Below are 7,372 nucleotides of genomic sequence, written 5' to 3'. Positions count from 1 at the left end.
ACACAATATCTTTTTGGCCTGATAGTAACTTTTTGGCAACGGGTATTCCTCTGGAAGCATATCATGCACTACTTGAAGCAGTGAACTAAAGCTTTTGTCACTCCACCCATATATGGCCTTCACATTAACCAGACTTAACACCGCTGACAACAATGTCAAGGAATTCTTGCACCCCGGATACAAAGACTTATTTGAATCAGTTTGCAATGTATCATAGATAAAGGCATGTGCTTGTTGAAAAGACTCTTGTCCAAGATCACGAATCATATCCTCCAAGCGATCTCCCATTTCTACATCAAACGGTTTAGATTGGGACCCACTATGCATGTCTGTCAATTCACCATGTCATATCCATGTTGTATAATTCTTCTTAATTCCATCATGCAACAGATGCTCCTGTATGCCATCGAGTATTTGGCGTTTCCCATTCAAACAATTTATGCACGGACAAAAAATTTCTCATACGTAGGGCTCATGCGACTTTCGTTCATCCAACTTCGATCCATCTAAATAATAACTCTGTGATACTCACAAAGTTATTCGATGCATGAAAATCTCACTTTTTCATTAAAGGTGTGGCCCTATCCCATTCAGGAAGATATTTTTTATGGTAGATTCATATGTCAAGGTTAAGTCTCTTTTGTTAAATTTGACAAAATTTCGGCAGCATTTCGCATTGATCTCTAAGTACATGATGTCATACCCTAATTTCGTTCGGGGACTATTGTTTGATGGCATGCAACCTTTGGTTGACCGCTTCAAGGTATTTGGCACCCTTTGTTGCACAATACGTGAAGTTCCGAGACATTCCGGAAATCAAAAGGAAGCATTGTTACGCAATCCGTGAAATTCCGTAACATGCCGGAAATCAAAAGGAAGTATTGTTACGCAATCTGTGAGTTTCCGTAACATTCCGAAAGCTAAAAAAGGAGTAATTACATGACTCGTAAGGTTCCGTAACCTTACGGAAAGAAAACAAGTATTGTTACGAAATTCGTAAAGTTTCGTAACGTTACGGAAAAAGAATCACCAAAAAAGCAAAGGGGGTGTATTTAGTAAAAAAAAGGTGCAAATAGCAACTAGGCCCATTTGGGCCTTCCAGGATGTTCCTCTAGATGGCGGTTGCTTCTGGAGGAAGCAACCTGGCTCGCCTGGGCGAGCTGGGTGGCAAGCTCCTCCCCTATTTTCCTATAAATAGAGGGAGGAGTGAAGGTGAAAGGGGTTCAGCCCTTCTGGTACTTCGTAATCACTTAAAATTAGTGAGAAAAATTGTTTATGTGAATAAAATCCAAGCCGAGGCGCTTCCGTAACGTTTCCGTGGGTGATTTCGTAAAGATTTTCAACCGTTCTTCGTCGTTCATCGTTCGTTCTTCGGTCTACAATCGGTAAGTTTCCGAAATCGAACTTTTCAATTCATTCTATGTACCTGTGGTGGTCCCCATTTGTTTCGCGTACTTTTATTCTCATTTCATTTACTTTCTGTACCCCCTTTTGACGTGCTTTAGTCATTTACTTAAGTCATTTTCTCGTCTAATAAAAAAATAATATAAATTTCCACCGATCATTTGATTTGTAATATCCGTTAATTTCTGTTAAAATGAAATCCGACCGTTCGGTCATGTCGTAACCACGTTGGAAACCAAAAAGAGGTAAAATAATAATATAATAATCAAAAATTATCTTTTAGTAAAATAAACCAAAAAAATCAATCGGACGTTTCTCTTTGGAATTTCTCTTTCCTAATTGAATTGACTAATAACTAAAGTGAAACTAAGGCTAAAATCAACTCGCAAAGTCAAGCTTGTCCGCAAAAAATCACTAAAAAGGATTTTAAGGTTCGATACTTCAGTTCTTCTCACCAAGTAAAAATGGGTCATTTTAAGGTCCAACGCCTTAAAAAGGACCTCCTTCCAAGTAAAAAGAATCGCTTGATTCCCCCTTAAGAAAAAACTATGTAGGTCTGATTTCCTCTTCGATGGAGGGTACGTAGGAGCAAGAGCCCCGCTTTTGTCGACCTCAAAAATAAAAAAGAAATAAAAGTTTAGGTACACAATTTCACACAATTCTAAAATTAAGGTTGTTGTCCTTTGAGACAAACATGAGAGGTGCTAATACCTTCCTCAAACGTAAATACAACTCCCGAATCTGGAATATTCTTCATGACCGGTTTCCTTCGGTTTTTCCGACGTTTTCTACAAATAAACGTTGGTGGCGACTCCGTGCATTTTCCTCCTTTGGAAGACGCACCCATAAGCCTCGCCTCGCTCGCCCTCAAAAGGGTAGGTTGCGACACATGACATGAAAGCAGTGACATTAATTCCCCGACAATCAAGTATGCACTCAGAGAACAACTAAAAATGCATTTTTCTGAAATTTCATCAAATTCAACAATCTTAACCTTAATGCATGAATCTGCCATAAAAATATGACTTTTCCCAAACTGTCCAAATGGACAATTCAAGATTCAATACAACGATTAATGCAAACTATCCACAAGAATCATTGTATTCAATCTCAAATGGGAATCTAAGGTTACTCATGATGAACAAAAGTTGTATATATAGCAAAGTACATTAATCACAGACAACAACATACAAAGGCATTGGTAACAAAAATGAGCATCAAAAGTTTATGAAAAACTTTCATACCTGTGATGATGATCAATATAGAAGACAAATAGTGCCTACAAATTAAATATTTCAATGCTAAGTGAGATATAAGACAAACTTGGATATATCAAGTAAAATTGGGTCATATATATGAATTGAGATGATCATTCTAGACCATAAGCAGTAGGTTGCTAATGATTTTTTATATTGCCTACAATATAAACGAATCCATTAAAAATGTGATACTTAAACTACATTATTCTAACAACAATAACCGAAACATACATCTTGCTATTCAAAATCCAAGAACATACATGTTACCCTGCAATATAAAAGGCAACTTTTCACAAGTCTAAAAGGGTCAAGTTACAAGTATTGATGCACTATCAAGAACCAATCATGTAACCAATGAACAAAATCCCATCAAGGGTAACTAGCATGGTTCAGACCTTGCATTGCAGCAACCATATTTCCACTTCACTTACTCAATCCCAAACCTCAATCAAGGGAAAATTAGATTCATTTTGCATCCTGAACTATTTTTCTTCTCAAGACCATTTTCAAACCTAAATAAGCATCTGTTAACCTTCATTGCAATTTCAGAAAAATCCTAGCTGGTAGACTATTCTAGATTACCTATTTCTTGTTAACAAATTTCAAAAGAACCAAATTTAAAGTTTCAAAAGGTGACATGCAATCGAGTGATGCATACAATCACATCACAAATGCTATCAAGTTTAGAACGGGCATATATATGCTAAAATGACATGGAGAAGAAACCTTCAACAGCCCTCCTATTTTGTACACACTGTTTACTAAAAATAAGATCCAACAAGTCTAGAGTTATTTATGTCATTGTTCAAGTAAAATCCATGAAGTAGTCAAACAATCACATAAAAAATGAATTTTAAGAATCAAATTTGCATGTTAGAATGAGATGGAGTAAAAACCTTCAATAAAATCTCCTCTTTGGCATAAGTTGTTTTATACTAGCCTAGAATAATTTAGGTCTGGTACAATAGACAACTTTGTGACATAATATAAACATACTTGTGTTAGTTGTCTACTTTAATGGTTTCCACATAGAAAGGTAATGTTACTTATGTATCTATGAAGTTAAAAAAAATGGAAGCATAAGTAAAAAGAAAAGTATTTATAAAATCAAAATGATTCTAATTCCAATTTCTAACATTGGAGAACCAAAACATGACCACTAAATTACTTACAACCATGAGGAAGCAAAAAAAAAAAACATTCTTAAACATCAAGATATAACTGTGAAGGAACCATAGTAGGTGAGGATGTAATTGATCAGCTTTCAAAATTTAATCTAATTCTACCATATAGTAATGGTAAATGCCCTATTGTGACTAAGTTTAAAATTAATCTAGGAATCATGAACTTAGCACCATAACAAATAGCACTAACAGCAGAATCGTTGACAACAAGCCTCTTATAGCTAGTTAGAAGTATCTCCAATGGCATAACAACCCTCCTCAAATAACTCTCATCCCTATAATTATCATAAACCCACTGAGCATCCATGACATCATCCATGGTGACCCACATAGTCCTAACTCATATCAGGCTTTGTATGCTTTGTTTCCCTTTCAAACATCTGAAACACTAAATGAATAAAACTCTCAACTTCAATTGTTGATCAACCATATATTGTAAATATGCATGAAGGCGAAGAAAAGTTTCATGACATAACATGACACCACACTAACTACATGTTTAGGAATCATTGCAAAATTATGTTTTTGTTGTAAAATTACGTTTGACACAAAAGTAATTTTGTCAAAACATATTAAGATCCTTGTTTTTATGTTTATTTTACTTTTACCTGTTAGATTTGCATTAAAACACACATTGTAACATTTTCAGCCGCAAATCAAACATGAACTAGTAAACTTCATTTGTTTTGTTGAGTGAAAAACTAACTTGTCCCAATTCCCAATACTTTGTCTCCCTGACCAGTGCATTTCATTTAATGACTCCATCCTTCAACAGAAATTAAAGAAGATGATGGTTTCATTTTGTTGCTCTCATATGTTAGTGACTCAACAGATTTGAATGATTTCATAGACTCAACAGATTGATTCTAGTCACTTTCTAACTCTTTTCCAAGGTGCCATTTGTTTCTCAATGACAATGACCACAAATACAATAACCAATAATTGTCATTCACGATGAAAGGACATAAGATTCTAGAGATCAAATCTGCATGGTTTAAAAAATGCAGCTTCTTACCTCCTTTTTGCATGCGAAATCCAAGAACTGGTGGGGCAGTACAACCTAAGTTTGTTAGGATCCTGTCAAATACCTTTTGTGTTTGATCACCAGTCAAGTCCACTCTTTGCTGCAATTTAATCCATAAGATAGTTATCACAACATCAAACCCAAAAGTACTAGGAAATGAAAAATCATAAAAACAACACGATGCAATGAACACACTATAGTAAAAAATAAAAAAAATAAAGGATAGAAGGTTTTATCCAAAACCGATGTTAATCTAGCGATGTTAAATCTATAATTTCTAGTAGTGTTATCCTTTAATTTTCTTATCTTTTACCTTAAAATCTCTTATCTATTTTATCTTCTACTTTTTTATCTTTAAATATCTTATCTCTTTAAATTTTTATCTTATCTCCTACCTCTTTTTATCTTCTATTTTAAATTTATTATCCTTCTTATCCCTTACTTTCTTTAAATTTTACATAATTCTTTATCTCTTTTACTCTTCTCTTCCTTAAAAATTGGTATATACACCAACTCAAGTACGTACAAACTCCCTGTGGATTCTACACTCGGACCTTCGAGAGTAACTTTACTACTTGTGACAATTTGGTGCACTTGCCAATGAGTTAACAAGTTTTTGGCGCCGTTGTCAGGGACTTTGTCCTTTGTACTTGGTTGTTTGCATATTCCAATTTTAAAGCAATCAATTTTTATCTTTTAACTTTTTATTTTTATTTTTTTATTTAAATTTTAAAATACATATATCTCTTTCAATTTTTCTTTATTTTTTTTACAAAAAAAAAAAATTGTGAGTCCATGCTGGCAAGGTGGAACCTTAGAAGAACTTGATCCATAGAAGATATTTTTAGTTGTCATCTCTACACCATGGAAAATTCTTGGTGGGAGCAAGAGTTGCACCCTTACAATCAATATGAAGAAGAAAGACTTTCTAATATTGAGAATGTGTTGATGCAATTCATAGAAACATCTGAGGCTAACTTCAAAGCCAATCAACACGCAATCTGGAGATTCAAGTTGGTAAATTAGCAAAAGTGGTTGAATTACCTTTTTTAGTCATAAGGGAAGAAAACTTTGTAGAGGTTAAAGCTCATGAGGAAAGTCTTGTAGAAGTGTATGATTCAAAAGAAAAAGAAGAAAAAGGTGAGGAGAGAGCACAACAACAATGGGAGAAGTGGCTACAAATAGAAATTCAACAAGAAAGTATTCTCCAAGTTAATACCCCTCCTCATCAACTTATTGGCAAGGAAGAAAGGCATGGAGAATGTGATAAATCTTTAAGTGCCATTCTCTCCTTGATCACTAGCACTTCTCTTGCAATGATATGGAAGGAGTTTTCGGGATACATGAGTTTCATGGAGTCTTTAGCTAAGAGGCAATAGTGCAAAGAAGATGTGTTCTATGTGACCTTCATGCCACCTTGAAGGCATTTGACCCGTCAAGCTAATGACGTTAAAGAAGCGCTTACTGGGAGGCAACCCATGATTTCTTACTCTATCTCTCTTTTAGTTAATTGCATTGTGTGCTTTTCTTTTATTTCTAAGGATAGTTGTGTTATTTCTTTATTTTATTTTATTTTATTTTTGTGTATTTTAATTTCAGAAATTTAATTCTGGTAGTATAATTTTAGTCTTTTAATATAAAAAAAATTGCATGATAGAGACATAGGAAATCGGTAATTAGTTGCAACTTGTTCTGGATGAATCGATGAATGAGATATACTATGTACTGATAAGATGATTGTGAAAAAATTTATTCTTATGTGAGCAGACGTCATTGTGAGTGATGAAGTATGAACAGAAAACACAAGAGTGAAGAGGTTAGCATGTTTGAACGTAAATCATGGTATGGTAACCTGAGTACTTCATAAATGTCTGGTGAGTTGTGCGAACCTTAAATTATGAGAGAACGATTGTCTTTAACTTTCTGATTTTGCATGATTCTTAGCTTGTTTGAGTACATACATAATGTGGAAATGATCAAGGCCTTATTTTTGTTAATTGTTTCAGCCATTTAGCCAAATAGCCATCCTGTCATTAGATAATGAATCTCTTGCACCCTGTTGAGCCTAATGTGAATAAATTGTCATTGAAACCCAAGTCGAATGGAATTAATATTGAATAACTACCTTATCTTAGGTTGTAGGAGAGCACTTATGGGTTAAGAGAAATTTGCCCCTAATTTGGGGGAGGGATCTTGGGTGATTTTTGTTTCAGGGACATAATAACAGCATACATCCAAATGTAAATTGTAGCATGTGATCAGTTGCTATAGTGCTATTGTTAGTTAAAAAAAAATTGTGTTTCAAATAAAGAGCTGAAAGCAACTAAGTGTCAAATAAATTTTGTGTGTTGTTAAGAGTAGAAAACATAGAAGTTGGGGCTGTGAAATATAAGCCATGAGTTATTAGGAAAATATGGGTGTGTGCTCTCTTAGAACCTAACTTTGAATCCAAAGAAAAACCATGAGTTCCTTCTTAGCTCGGCCACGTAACAAGCCTAAAA

The sequence above is a fragment of the Glycine max genome, chromosome 18 (genome assembly GCF_000004515.6).
Source record: "Glycine max cultivar Williams 82 chromosome 18, Glycine_max_v4.0, whole genome shotgun sequence".
Taxonomy (NCBI): domain Eukaryota; kingdom Viridiplantae; phylum Streptophyta; class Magnoliopsida; order Fabales; family Fabaceae; genus Glycine; species Glycine max.
This window is presented reverse-complemented; position numbering follows the sequence as displayed.